The sequence below is a fragment of the Balaenoptera borealis genome (genome assembly GCF_965194805.1).
Source record: "Balaenoptera borealis genome assembly, chromosome: 8".
NCBI classification, from domain to species: Eukaryota; Metazoa; Chordata; class Mammalia; order Artiodactyla; family Balaenopteridae; genus Balaenoptera; species Balaenoptera borealis.
The window spans coordinates 90,202,898-90,217,486 of record NC_138865.1 but is presented as its reverse complement, the minus strand read 5'-3'; the positions used below and the strand labels follow the sequence as shown (position 1 = coordinate 90,217,486).

At 45.7% G+C, this 14,589-nt stretch overlaps 1 long non-coding RNA gene across 1 annotated transcript in view; it reads right to left on the bottom strand.

Moving 5' to 3' along the window:
* Window positions 1-14,294, bottom strand: part of LOC309634308 — a 33,038-nt gene extending 18,744 nt beyond the window's left edge. Inside the window, exon 1 of the long non-coding RNA XR_014247965.1 lies at window positions 14,210-14,294. This is a non-coding gene — a long non-coding RNA (uncharacterized lncRNA). The remainder of the gene's footprint in view (window positions 1-14,209) is intronic.
* Between the last annotated feature and the right edge of the window lie 295 nt (window positions 14,295-14,589).

Genomic DNA, 14,589 nt, shown 5'->3' with positions numbered 1-14,589 from the left:
AATCCAAGTTCACCGGGAAGCCATTGACCCTCCTGACTGTGGGTTGGTATATTGGGCTGTGCCACTTTGAGTATTCTGGGGTTCAGCGTGAAAGGTGAAGACGCTGTGGTTTCTAAAGATGCCTAGAGGCTATGGCAAAAAGGGAGCCCTGGACCGGATGGCCCCATCTTCTAAGTCTCTCTCAGCACCCTCTTCAAGTCTTGGGCACCATCTGCCTGTGTGGCTATCATTTGTGTCACTGGATGTTAAATTCTCCACAGATTGTGCTTATTTATCTCAGGAACCCCCGTACCCAGTACCCAATACCTAGATGCTCAACAAATACTTGTTGAATAAATGAATGTTGACCATGCCTTAAACTCTGGCTCTGAGGAATGCTGATATGAGAGAGAAATTGCAGATACCTTAACTTCCAGGTCCTATGGTGGTTAACCAATATAAACTCATTTCTGGATTAAAATTAGACAAAGGTGAAGCAACCAGCACATGTTCTCCTGCCTTCTCTCTTGACTTCTCAATCAGCCTGGGCTGGAAATACAGAGACCTCTGGGCAGTGAGCCTGTAGCTCAGTCTGTGGGTCTGCCCGTGTCCGAGGTGGTGCTCGTGACGGGGAGCAGCTGGCTGCTGATGATAACAAGAGCCACGTGGCAGCCGTGGCTGATTCTTAGTGGGGGTTTCACCCGTCTCCCATAAACCCTGCAGCAGGCCATCTCCCCAAAAGAGCCCTGTACCCGGTTCTGTTCGGGGAGAGGGAAGCTCGATTCCTCCTCAACAGATGTCACCATAATTAGATAACTCATTATATCAAGGAATAAGGAAAGGAGATTGACATAGATACAAATGCGAACATATTGATAGCTCTTCTGCATGTGAGTTTGTGCAATCTTGGAAACTGATTTCCTGGACAAGGCTCAAGGGATGAGTCAGCGGTTGGAGCCTGAGGAGATTTTCCACAATGAAATTCTAGTCCCAGTCAAGTATTCTAAGAGCTTGCCACCCTGTAAGACCATTCCCAGGGGCGGCCAGGGCTCAAAGCCAGCGTAGGTGTGTGTCTGTGCGCTGTGCCCATGGGAGAACCCCAGCAGGGATCCAGGGCCCAGGGGTGAAGGAGGGAGAGGGAGTAGCTCGCTGGCTTAGGCAGACCACGTGGGCAGTGGCTGATGCTGATCCACGAAGTCGTCGGAACTCCTGGGTCCCCTTCCTGTGTCTGAGCGGGAGAGCCTCCCTGGGAGGTCACCCCCGGCAGGGAGTAAGTGTCCTTCACAAGTGCTCCCATATGACCCTGCTCTTTCTGTTGGAGCACCCATCATTCTGTAATGTACTTGCCTCTTTTCCCTGTGGCAAAATAGAAGATTTGACTACATGATCATTTCCAGCTCACGCATTCTAAAGTTGGAAATGCCTTTAAAAAAAAATGGGGTAAAGGAAGGAAATCGTGAGTTGACATGCAATATATGTATATATATATATGTCTGCTCCTTCTCTGGTCATTTCATATCCATCATTTTCCAACCACCTCCTGAGGCTGACCTTCCAGTTTTCAGGAGGCAGTGATCACTTCAATCACTTATGCCTTCTGAAGACCCCAGAGCAACCCAGGCTCTTCTCCTGTAGTTTAGCTGCTCATCTGTACTTAGCACTTTGTTTCTATAGGGAGACCTAGGGGAGTGGAGGGTGTGAACAGAGAGAGCCAGTCCTGCAAGAGGCCCTAATTCCTGCTCCTGCCCCTGAGGTCTTCATCCTCTACCCTAGGCTCTTCCTCTGGGGCCCTCAGGTACCATCCATCCCTTTCCCACTCCCCACCTCCACCCCAGCATCTTACCCCCAGAGAGAATGATCTCCTGTACAGAGAAAATAGAATCGCCTAGAAGGGAACTCTCTCATCTTACTTCCGTGGAAGAGGAGCCTTACATCCTTCCTAAGAACTTTCCCTGTGGTTGGCGCCTGTCTCACCACTTTAGAGTCGTAGTCTGTCCTGGGCTTTATTTCTTTTTTCTTTTCTTTTTTTTAAAATTTATTTATTTAGTTTTGGCTGCGTTGGGTCTTCATTGCTGCGCGTGGGCTTTCTCTAGTTGCGGCAAGTGTGGGCTACTCTTCTTTGCGGTGCGCAGGCTTCTCGTTACAGTGGCTTCTCTTGTTGCTGAGCACGGGCTCTAGGTGCATGGGCTTCAGTAGTTGTGGTGCATGGGCTCAGTAGTTGTGGCTCGCGGGCTCTAGAGTGCAGGCTCAGTAGTTGTGGCACACAGTCTTAGTTGCTCCATGGCATGTGGGATCTTCCTGGACCAGGGCTTGAACCCATGCCCCCTGCATTGGCAGGCAAATTCTTAACCACTGTGCCACCAAGGAAGCCCTGGGCTTTATTTCTTGAGTCTGTCCTTTCCTCTGCCCCCTACGTGGCCCGCTCCCCAGACATTCCTCTGGGTATTTATGATATCCCCCAGGCCTCCCCCGAGTGGTCTTTCTGCCACTGCTCCCTTCTCCTTCCTGGGCCTCCTATTCCCTACCCCCATCTCACATACCTTCTCTTGAACCTATAGAGAGACCCTCCAACAGCCTGAACCTGGCATTCATACATCTTGGTAAGAGTCCTGGGGAAAGTTCTTTCTGAGTAAACTCGAGTCTATAAGCAGTATCCTAAAGTGGGTGAAGCAGGTAGACTTTAAATATAAAGATTATGGATGCCACCAGCAGTTTATATACAGGAGCCAGTGCTATGTTTGCAGTGTTAAAAGTGTGACAGGCTTTTAGCTATACATTTTTAAAGAACTGACGGTCACTCTTGCCTGAACAGTCCAGGCCTGAATGACAGATGACTCTCAATAAAAATTAGAGCTACACCCAGCTGGCCCCATAAAAGAGAAGAGCTGAAGTTCATCCCTCTGGGACAACCTGAGGCAATGATACTCACATTGATCCTGTTACTGGGTAAGTGAGGAGATGCAGAAGGACCCAGTCTCCTCGGGGACCACAGGCTGTCGGAATATCTCCATCCTCCATTGGAGTCACTGGCACCAAATCTGCCTGGAGTGAGAACCAGTGAGCCCTCTCTGACTTGCAGTACTTCTCTTTCTTCCCACTTGGTCTTGGCACTAAAGCTCTCTGGACTGGTTTTTGCTCATACTCTGTGAGTCTGTGCCAAAGTCCATTTAGAAGACCTGTTTGTAGCTCCAATTTTGGAATAAGAAAGTCAGACCTTAATCAGACTAATTCCCACCTTCCATCCACTTTCCAGCCCTACCACCTACTCATTCTGTGTTGCAGTTCTCTCTCCCTGTACAAGAACCATACTCTCCTTTCCTCTGTTTTCCTTTGTGGTCAAATCTGGCCATTCAGCAGGGACCATTCAAACCTCACCTTTCCAGGGAGACTTCTGGGCTCTGCCTATCCTCGCCTCTCTCACAGTCCTGTCCTATCCTCTCAGCATACTCTGCTTTCTATTAGTGGTGTTACTCTGCCTGACTTATCTCCCCTACTATACCATGGATTTTTCCAGGAAACAAATTCAGTCTGAGACTTGTGAGCATATCTCCTAGGCCCCAGCCTAATGTTGTTGGCTGAATGTGACTTGCTATGGAAGAGGTATGTCATTTCCAGCCACATACTAAATGCCTCACATTCATTATTCCATTTAATCGTTCCTTGGTAGCTGTCATCCCATTTTGCAAATGATAAAACTGAGACCCAGAGAAATTAAATGACTTGCCCAGGATCACATAAGTAGCAAGTGGCTGAGCTGAATTTGAACCCAGGCTTTGTTGTGTTTATTCCACCCCCCCTTCCCATCCCCCAGTGCCCCAAGCCCTTACAGTCTCCTGCAGTGTGAATTGAGGGGTGGGAGGAGACAGAAGTGCTAACTCACTTAGGTGAGTAAACACTGCTTTGCAAGCACAGTCTTTTCCCACCAAAACATGTATTTTATATGCCTTTGAACACTTTTAAGCATCTCTTGAAAGAATGGAGTAAATGTAAACAACACAGTTAAAGGCAGGAGCAAGAAAAGAGAGAATCAAGAGTTAGGTTTTTGGACTTCCCTGGTGGTGCAGTGTTTAAGAATCTGCCTGCCAATGCAGGGGACACGGGTTCGAGCCCTGGTCCAGGAAGATCCCACATGCCGCGGAGCAAGTAAGCCCCTGCACCACAGCAACTGAGCCTGCACTCTAGAGCCCACGAGCCACAACTACTGAAGCCCGCTCGCCTAGAGCCGTGCTCTGCAACAAGAGAAGCCACTGTAATGAGAAGCCCGCGCACCGCAACGAAGAGTAGCCCCTACTCGACGCAACTAGAGAAAGCCCACGCGCAGCAACGAAGACCCAACCCAACCAAAAATAAATAAATTAATTAAAGAATTAAAAAAAAAAAAAGAGCTAGGTTTTCTTCCGGTAGTTCTCCTCCTCATGAGAGAGTTTGGTTTATAGGTTTGGGAGGAGAGAAGGGGAAGGAAAGGAACTTCCAGCTGGGGAAATGGTGCAGCTAACAAAGCATGGCCAGCTTTGGGGAGATACACAAGCAAAGAAAAATTTTGCTGTAATTCACTCAATGAAATCTCTTCATTTTGCCTACTTAAAAGAGACCTCAGGGAAAATGTAAAAAGGTTGATATTGCTTTCTGGATGTCGGACTGATATTTCTGGTCTGTATGACCTAACGAGATGGGACTAGAGGTCACCCAGAATACTTAGGCTACGTGCCACTTTGTCTTTGACATGTCTCCTCCCAGTGAGCAGAGGTGCTGACACCTCCACTTCATGGCAAGTGGAATAGTGTGCTTCCAACCCAAATCTCCTCACCCTGCGCCAAGGCCTTCTTCCTCTGCCTGTTCTGGGGTTTGGTCCTCATCACCTGAATGCGCTCTGTACATCCAGGGACTTGTGTAAGGAGAAGAGGCAACCTCTCATTTCCCCACTCATGGCAATTTCCCACCAGCCTTCAGGGCCCTGGGACTGATGCCTCCTTATTATGGGGCACTGGCCATCGGTCTTGACAGCAATAACAAGAGAAAGAACTATGGAATCCAGTTCGCTGTACATTCAAGCTGCATGAAAGGTCAGGTGTCACTGCAGAAACAAGAAAGATGTTTTAAAGAGCATGGTCCACATTTACAGGGCTAGTTAAACTGTATCCAGAGCACCATGTTCAGTTCTGGACCTCACGCTGACATCCATTTAAGCTGACCAGGTTGTGAGGGGACTGGAAACAATACTCTATGAAGGATGCTCAAAGGAACCGTGAATATGGCAGTGGTAATATCTAATCTCTAAAGAATTGTCTTGAAGGACTTCCCTGGTGGTCCAGCGGTTAAGACTCTGCGCTCCCAATGCAGGGGGCCCGGGTTCAATCCCTGGTCAGGGAACTAGATCCCGCATGCTGCAACTAAGACCTGGCATAACCAAACAAATAAATAAATATAAAAAAAAAAAAAAAAAAAAAAGAATTGTCTTGAGGTAAAGGAAGCTGATGGGGCCTGGGTTGGGGAGGCAGGGCAAGTGGGAGAAAGCTCTAGGCAGGCAGCTTGCACTTAGTAAGAGGACCCTGCGTGAGGCTCAGAACTTCCCAAAGATGGAATGAATGGTAGTGATCTCCCTTCCTCTGGGTGTGCCCGAAGCAGAGGCAAAAGGAGCATGGGACTGGGGGAAGTGTCAGGTTGGCACATAGCAGCTTTTACAGATGAAATGTAGCCCGTGGGGTTTTCATTGCAAAGATATGTTCTGCCTTCTTATTTTGCATTTTCAGTTCATGACGTGGGGAAACAGAACAGCCAGGAGCTTTTTTGGAACATAAAAGAGTCTAAGGTAGCCAGTTGTAAATGACCCAGAAACCAAAGGGACCCACATTTAGCAAATTTGCTTGCAATAAACATCATTCCTATTTTCAACATTTATACATCCTTAACCAGAGACTGTCATTTCTGGCTCCAACTTCAGAAACAATAACATACCCTTAGGGCTTGTAATCCACACTAGAGAAATCATTAGCTCACTCATCGAGCACCATCTGAAAGAGTCGTTGTATCTCATTCAAATCAAACCAAACCTGCAAATATTTACTGAGCACTTTGCTGGTGCAAGGAGAACCAAAATGGATGAGATCTGGTCCCTGCCATCTAGGCACCAACAAGAGAGTGATGGAGAGAGAACAGGTTGGTGAAAAGCTTAATTATCATGTCACCTCTTCCAGCACTTTTCCCACCTATTGGGATTATTTCTTTAAAATTGCCAGCAGCACCACTAGGCTGTGAGTTCCCTCAGAGACAGTAAAGCTTATTGGCTAAGACACAGCATTTGCACCTGTAGAAACTGAGTTCACCTCCTCACCTGGCCATGTGTCAGCTGTAACTATGGACACATTGCTTTACTGCCTTATACTTCAGTTTCTTCGAACCTAAACAATAGAACCCATTATTGTGTGAATTAGATTAAATACCACAGGCAAAGCGCTTAGCACTGTGGCCTGATCCGTACATATGTGCTCAGCAAATATTTGCTGCTGCTGCTGCCGCTACTACTACTACTACTACTACTACTACTACTACTACTACTACTACTACTGTAGTGGGGGTTACTCTAATGTAGGGTTGGTTTCTAAAGTAAATTCATAAGGTGAAATCCATACCTAATCAATATGATACCTCAAAATCCCACCTTGCATGTCCTCAGAAGCATATGCACTTTGAAAGAAAGCATACGCACTTGAATAGTTGCCAGCACAACACTTTTCCTTCTCACTCTCTTTCTTTCGCATAGGCCCCTTAAATTAATAACAGCTAATAATGAGGGCTTATTACATGATAGGCACTGGTCTAAAACTTTACGTGTATTAGCCTATTTAATTTCATATCCACTGTGTAACGTAAGTACTAGGATTTTCTCCGTTTCACCTATGAGGAAACTAAGGCACAGAATACACATTCTTAACCACTGGTCTGACTATCTCTCCTAAGGTAAATAGGATATGACTACACCCTAATGCTAATGTCAGTATGCCCAACCATTTACACAAGTCCTGGTATACAGCAGGCATTCAGTAAATGTTTGTGGAACGAATGAGTTCCTCAGGTTACTAGTTGTAGGAAATATTGCCTTTGTGCAGGGAAACCATATCCCCATAAACTCTCAAGCAGCAGAGGGGAAATTGGACTGGGGTGAGGCCATCAGGCAGTGTCCCCATCTCAGAAGCCTCTTTGGTATTCTTTGCTCATGCTTAGCCAGTTCAGCCAGTTCCTAGGTCGAATCTCCATCCTTAATCCTCCATGAAGCCAGCTCATTCCCAGGTCACATGATCCCACAGCAGTAAGTCTTCATCCCATGCCATTGTCATCTGTGACATCTTGGAACCACCATGTCACCACTGGGGTGATGGTGTGAAGGGGGCAGAAAAAAAGGCTTATAACCTTCAGCACACTTCGGAGGAACTCCAGTAAATCGATGTTTCTCTAACTGGAATGATGGGAGGAGGTACAGAGGTGTATTCTCAAGAGTCCATGTGTTTTCTCCAGGAACTTTTAAGTGATGTGCTTTTGTTTCAATTATGATGTGACAAACTTTGGTATGAGTATATTCTAGAGGTTAAGACTGCAAACCCTGGAGTCAGAAATCCTGGATGCAAATCCTGACTTTGCCGCTTGGCAGTGTGTGCCCTTGCATCTAGCTTCCCAGACAAGGTGAGAAGTAGAATGAAGTAAGCGAGTCGCCCTCTTGACCTTTTCCTTCCACCCCACCCAGGCAGGTAAGGAACCTGTTCTAGTTTGTATTTACAGTTAAGTCCTTGCCTTGGTACAAGACTTCCTGGAGAAGGTGAATCCTGAGCTGATGCCAGAGAGAATGAGCTGGCATCCACCAGCACATGTGTTATATAACCATTAGATTCATTTCTACAATGCCTTATGGTTTGTGATGGATTCTCCCATGCATTTGGTCCTGACAAAAACTAAGTGAGGTAAGGTAGCAATATATAAATGTATATAGAGTCAATCCTCATTATTCACAGATTCCATATGTGCAAATTCACCTACTTGTTAAAATTGATCTGTAACCCCAAAATCAACACTTGCAGCACTTCACAGTCATTTGCGGAAGTGGGCAGAGCAGTAAAAAATTTGAGCTGCCCATCGCACACGTTCCCGGCTGAGGTCGAACAAGGTGACACACTGCCTTCATGTTTCAGCTCTCATACTGCAAACAAGCTCCTTTTTGCCATCTATTTTCACACTTTGTGCTCTTTTTCTTAGAGATTTTGATGTTTAAAATGTCTCCAAGCATAGTAGTACACAAGGAGATTGTGATGTGACTTGTAGAGAAAGTATGTGTTAGATGAGCTTCATTCAGGCATGAATTCCAGTGCTGCTGGCCAGGAGTTCAATGTCAATGAATCAACAATAATATTACACAAGGTGTCTTTAAACAAAAACACACAGAAAAGAAGGTTATGTGTTTCCCCTCAGAATAGCAGTTCAAATATTTGTTAATGCAACATTCCCAGTCACTCTATAGGACAAACTATCACAAATAATGAGAACAGAGTGAAGACCGTACTATATAATATATACAATATATAAAATAAGGGAACCGAGGCTCAGAGAGATTAGAGAATCTGCCCAAAAGGCCCAAGGTCACACATCTAATGGGTGCCAGGCAGGTCTGAGTCCATACTCCACCCACTACCACCCTCTGCCTGTCGGGATTCATGGTCAAAAGAGTTGTATGAACAATTGCTATTTGTGGAGTTTGGGTAAGGAGAATTCACTCTAGCTGTTTTCAGCCTCTCCTTTGCTATGCTGGTCTTTATTTCCCCTCCTGTCCCTCTTTGTTTGTTTTTGGATCATCTGTAATTGTTTTGTCATCGCATGGAAGGTCCTTCCAAGCAAATGAATCTGTAGGTACCTCTTGCTACATAGCACAAGTCTTTCCAAGGAGGGACCTAGGAATAGAGCAGGACAACCAACCTGGGAACCAACTCCTATTCAAATTCATACATGAACCAACGAAAATTATCCTCCATTATTCTTACTAATATTTTAAAGTCTAGAATGGGGCAGATGGGAGAAGAGGTGTTAAAGGAACATCTGCACCCTCCTTAACCCTCACGCCCTCACCCCCGGCAGCCTTCACAAGTCCTTGAGATGCCTACCCCTCCCCATTGAGGAGCAATGCCTCTTTGTAAGCGTTTTCAAACACTCAGTGTCATTTTGTGGGAATTTAGATCCAACATATCTCTTTTCACAGGTCCCACAATGCTTCAGTGATGATGAGTTTGACAGGCATGACAGAAGAAAGGCAGGAGGGCGGAGGAGAAGAGAGAGGATTAACAAGTGTCTGTGAAGTGGCATTTATATTTAGAATTTCCTTTCCTTTCAAGGGTTGGTGTGCCAGTCAGGACTCTTGGTATAAACAACAGAACCCACTTTGCTCATTTTAATGGAAAGAGAATTTATTAAAGAATATTAGATAGTTCACAGAATCTCCAGGACAGCCAAAGAGTGCAGCATAAAGGGAGCCAGCCAGGAAAATGCCCAAACCACAAAGTGAGAGTACACCTTCAAAGGCCCCACTGGCAACATGCCTGGGCATAAACACCATGGCTTTCACCAAACACGCTGAACACTGAACACCAAAACCTCAGGCTCTGACACTCCCAAGGCTTCCTGCTATACTTCTGAACTGGATTCTTCCATGGGTACATCCAATTGGTAGAGCCCAGGTCACATGACCGAGGACTGGCCTGGTCTCATACCTGATGGATCCCCAAACGGGGACCAGATCAACTTGTTAACTTGCTGAGTGACCTCAGGGAAGTCACTGAACTCACTTGTTCTAGTTCCTCGTCTTTAGTATGGAGGATTCAGCTCAGTGTGCTCTAAGGTGATTTTCAGCTCAGAAATGCTATAATTTGGTAATTCTAAGCATCTGAGAATGTTTTATTTAGCACTCAGCCACCCCAGGATGTTTGATAAAATCTGATCATTTGGACAAGTCCCAAGAAAAGAACAGATCAGAGCTTGCATTGGGTGCTGGGAGCCCACCTGATGGGAGAATGTGTGTTTGTAGTGGGAGGTGGGGAGGTGGATGATGAAAGTATGGAGAATTTTAGAACTTGAAGGAATTAAAAACTTCCTTTTTCCTTCTTTCTTTGTTTCTTTCATTTCAAATATGGAAACTGAGCCTCAGAGAAGGAAATGAGGAATCTAAGTTCACAGAGTTAGTTAAAGGCAGAACTGGGATTAGCATTACCTTTTCTGCTTTCCATTCCAGGGTTCTTTCCCCAGTGCCAGGAATGACAAACAGATTTCCTTTCCTTTCCTGTGTTAACTCTAGTGAATTAGCATGGCTGCCTTGAGCACTGTATTCAGGAAGGTTCCCAGGTCCTTCAGGGCTCAGTGGGAAAAGTGCTATAATTGATTAGCAATGTCTGTCATGGCCACAGGAGGGGAGAGTAGTCACCCAGGTTTTGCCATCTGTAATTTACCAGGCCTCATTATAGAATCAAATTGCCAATGAGGAACTGGAGGCTCATTCTCCACAGAGAACCAATAGGTGAAAAAGGGTGGAAAACTACATAACCCGTCCTGCAGAAGGCTCTTACAAAGAGCCCCAAATTAAGAGGTGGTAGTCAATGTATGCTTAGGGAACCAGCTCACACCTACATTAAAAGTTTGCTAAGTTACATTGGGAACAAAGAGTATTGCAAACTGTGAAAAGGGCATGTGAAAACAAGGATGTGAGAGCTGGGGGAACAAGTCCCTAAAAAAGCAGAATGAGATAACAGTTAAATTAGAGACACAGTGTACAATGTGCACCCAGAAGTTTTTTTTGGGGGGGTTATGTTGTCCTAACTAAAATATCATTGCTTAGATTGAGACAGTGAAATTAATTCATTTTCATGAACAGAGTTATATGTAAAATCTATATGAGCATATGGATTGGTCAATCCCTCCATGCCTAAATTGAATTCTAGTTAATAATAATGATGATAATAATAATAACTATCTCATTTAATCCTCATTACAAACTTGTGAAATAAATACTATTATCATCACTGTCTTATAGGTGGAGAATCTGAGCTTTGGATGGCTGACTTCCCTAAGGTCACACAGTTAATGGGTGGCAAAGCTGGGTTTCAAATCAAAAAAATCATGATTTTCTTTTCCCGTTCATGTTAATTAAAAGTCGGATCCAATCTGAGGCATGTTTGAGAATTTGTGGAAGTTACTAGGGGTGAGATATGAACCTTTGCAGAACTGGCCCTAACATCCTAACCCCTCTTAATAGAGAAGTGACATCATGATCTTCCCCTTGTTTTCATCTACTAAAATTCAAATCACCAAACTTCTTAGCCTCTCTGGGAAAACTAAGCAACCCATCACTTCAAAGGAACCTCGTGGGGTTTGTGCACAGCGATTTCACATCTTCCCCAAAACACCGACATAGCCAATCCAGGTTAAAGGATATCAGCATTGCCACACACTCTTCTTTTTCCCAAATTAATCAAGAAGTAGGAATTTCTGACAAATGCCATCTGCTGATTTTTCAGAGAGACAAGTTTTGGTGGTGTGACCAGCAGGTGCCTCGGCTTTTTCTAGCATGCAGTACCAAAATAGTCACCATGGCAACCCTCAGAGGGCAGACTTCCAAAGAGATGCATTGTGAGCACAGAAACTCTAGAGCACTTTCACGCAAGAAGGAAGGGGGCTCGGTGGGCAGGTTTCCAATGTGGGGAGCAGAGCTTCTCCCCGCATCCCCAGGCCGGACCGCAGGCTGCTGTGTACTTGGTACAGCCAGGCTCTCAGTCACCCTGGGGCTTTTGCTCCCAGGAAGGGAGAGGAAATGTGAATTTGTGGGGAATGGCAGGCAGAACAGGCAACTCCAAGATTTTTGCAGGGACTAAAGTGGCTTGGGACTGGGACAAGTCCCTTGGAGGAGGGACAAAAAAGGCATGGCCCTGGGCTGGGACTTGGCAGGAGACTTGGGTTCTAATTGCTAACCAAGTGACCTTGGGTGATTGACCTCACCTCTCTGAGTCTCAGCTTCTCATTTGTGAAATGGGGGTGGTGAACTCACCCTGCCTCATCACAGGGGAAACTGAGGATACGATATGATGCTTGTGGAAGCTCTTGGTAAGGTGCTCAAAGGGCAGCACAGATCAAAGAGAGTAGAGATTTGGGGTTCAGGAAACCTGGGTTCCTGACCAGGCTCTGCTACTTTCTGATCCTATGAGCCCGGGCAAGCGACAGAGCTTCCCAGACCTCAGTCTCCTCACCTCACAGGGACGATAATAAGTACTGCCTGGCAATGTGGGTGTGCAGGTTAATGAGGTATAGCATGTGTGATCAGGGATGCAAGTCTGCTCCCTCCTCTGGGTTCCTGGGACTTCTGAATCCTCGGCTCCTCTGTGACCTGGGATTCCACACTCCCCTGTGGTGTTAGAAGCACACGCCAAGACAGGATTAAACGTAAGGATTTTACGTGGGGAAGCACTTGAGAGAAAAGGGGGAGGGAGCTGGGAGAGGCCAGCTGGGAGAGCCATCACACCAGAATGCAAGTCTGACCTAAATTCAGGAGGGTGGGGAGGAAGGTTGGCCGGAAGCATCCTAGACCACCTATGCGCTGAGGAAGGCCGTGAGGGAGTCTTCAAACCACAGTCAACTATCAGAGAAGCCCCTGTCTCCTGGAGACTATGAGTGCTAGCACCCGGGACTCACTCAGTGGCTGACTGGGTGGGAGCAGCCCATAGGAAGTGTGGCCTCAACACAAATACAAGTGCACAGCAGCTGGGGCCCTTGATCAGTTTGGCTCCCTGTCTGCAAGGCATGTCTCATGGCCGCCACACCCACCCCATCCTGATATTGCACTTGGGCACCCGCAGCAGGTCCTTGGTCTCAGCCTCACACTTCCACTCCAGGAGCCTTTTATCCCACACCCACAGTCCCTCATCCAGAACATTATAGGAACTAGGACTCAAAGATGTCTCTGGACCCCAACTCTGGGAGAAACAACATTCTTGATTAGATTCCTTATATAGGAAAGCTGCACATGCCCTGTGTCTCTATCTATATTTAAATGCACACGTGTGTGGGTACACATGCTATTTGTCAGTGCACACATATATGAATGAGTATATCTGCATATGTGGATAAGTATTTATTTGTATGTGTGTGTGAATTTATACAGTGATACCATTAGAACTATGCTAAGCATTTTACCACAGTATCCCTCATGTTTACAACTATCTTTGAGGGAGATAAGGTAGGTAAACTTATATGTTTTCCCCAACATGCCATTCCGATAATACAAAGCGGAGCCAAGGATTGAATCAGGAATATTTTCCTTCAAGATCTGAGCTCTTGTCCTCTTCACCACACCCCCACCCACTCATATGACCATTTATTACATGAAACCACATATGTGTGCATATATAAGAAAAGTTAAGACACAGGAGGCAAATATACATGGAGAGGTATAGATTGATTATAGGTTGGTGGCTGATGAAGGGACACACTTCCAGAAGCACACCCCCTATATAATTCTATTAGTGTATGCCATCTGGAAACATATATTGCATTCTAGCTGTAAGAATTTCTATATAATAAGCTACAGCACAAATTTTAGAGATTCTAAGCAATTTGAGGCTCTGATTCTTCTAGCACAATCCTACAGGAGTCCCTTTTCTTGTCCTTCCTCCAAATCCTTGCTTCCATGGCAAGTTTTTCAGAGTGCTTTGTGGAGGTTTTTTTGTCCTGATTGAGAGGTATTTTAAAAAAAAACACAATCAACTCCAACACTTTAGTTTTCTGAATTTGTCTTTGCTTGTTTCCTGGCAGTATGAAATACTAGTCTGGAGAAATCAATTTAAAATCAGTCGCAATTACCATTTATTGAGCACAGGTACTCTGCTTGAGATTTCCATAAACAATCACATTTGAATTTGGTTCTTATCAAAGTGATCCTCATTTTACAGATGAAGAACTGAGGCTGTAAGAGTTTAGGAGACTTGGTTGAGTTACTCTGTTTGTAAGGGGGCAGAACAGAGACTGAAGCTGGGCTTTGCTGGATCTACAGCCCGGCTCTTTTCCACCGCTTTAACGCTCTGCATAGAAGCCATAATTTGCCGAGTGCTTGGTATTGCACGCTATGCTATTTGTTAGTTCTGCTGTATCCTGGGAGCCTGCAGGACCAGCCAACCCCAGGAGGGCCGCCTGGGGCCAGGGCAGGTAGACTTACCTGGAAGAGCACCAGCCTGGCTATCAGCATATCCACTTTCTTCCCATCTCCTTTTGCAGCCTCCTTCCTCCGTTCACAATGACAGTCCAACTTCTGCCAGTCCTGATTGCCATTCAAGCCTTTTTTCTTTTTAAGGATTTTGAGGGAGAAAACCATCGTGTGCTCAAAAGGGTCCTGGCAATCAGAAGTGTCTGGAGATTTTGAGCTGTTAACGCAGAGAGGTGGCAAAAGTCCTTTCTAGGACATCCTTATGAGCCCAAATGGCGGCTAGAGTCAACATGGCTAGATCTGAACAGGTTTCCAAAGCACAGCCGTAAGTGGGTGAGGGCTGTAACGAAAGCCCCAGTGTTTGGAGAGCACTGCACAGTCTGTCAGATGCT